The sequence below is a fragment of the Limulus polyphemus genome, unplaced genomic scaffold (assembly GCF_000517525.1).
Source record: "Limulus polyphemus unplaced genomic scaffold, Limulus_polyphemus-2.1.2 Scaffold1181, whole genome shotgun sequence".
Taxonomy (NCBI): Eukaryota; Metazoa; Arthropoda; class Merostomata; order Xiphosura; family Limulidae; genus Limulus; species Limulus polyphemus.
The window spans coordinates 114,798-115,511 of NW_013666791.1; positions in this window are offsets into that span (position 1 = coordinate 114,798).

Here is a 714-nt window from a genome sequence, read left to right on the forward strand (position 1 = left end):
TTAATTACAAACAAACAAACATATTGATTAATTTTCTGCCATTATATAGTGATCTTACGACTAATCTTTTCATCATTCACGATGTCTGTTGACTTTGTTTATAAAAATACCAAACAAGAGCGATGCTTAGAGAGAAAAAAATCATACACATTTTCGTAAGATACATTTTTGACAGATTTACTTTACAGTACTTTAACAGCGTGTATTCACTGCATATTTTAAATATATGCTTTTGAATTATATACCCAATTTAATTCATTAGAATTATTAAACCTAAGCTTTTTAATTATTAACGAGAAGACTTGTTGGTAGTCAAGCACAAAGCTACACATTAGGCTGTCTGTGCTATGCCCACCACGGGTATCGAAACCCGGTTTCTGGCGTTGTAACTCCGCAAACATGCCGCTGTACTACTGGGGAGGGCGTTAACGAGAAGAAACACGTAACTATAACAAATACAAATGTAAAAATAAAAAAAAAAACTCGAATGTAGAAGCAAGTAAGGTTTGTTTCTACACGACTACGTATATTGAACTACTTATTTCAATATATTTTTAACAAAGACTCTCTCCTTCAACCAAGATTTGCCTCGGTGGCAGGGATCAGAAGTGTTTTAACTGGTTTCCCTGCTATTGGGCAGTAATTCTAAATTAAGGGTGACTAAGCCAAAATCTGTCTGATCTAGCCAATTAACCCATGTGTTACATAAAGTAT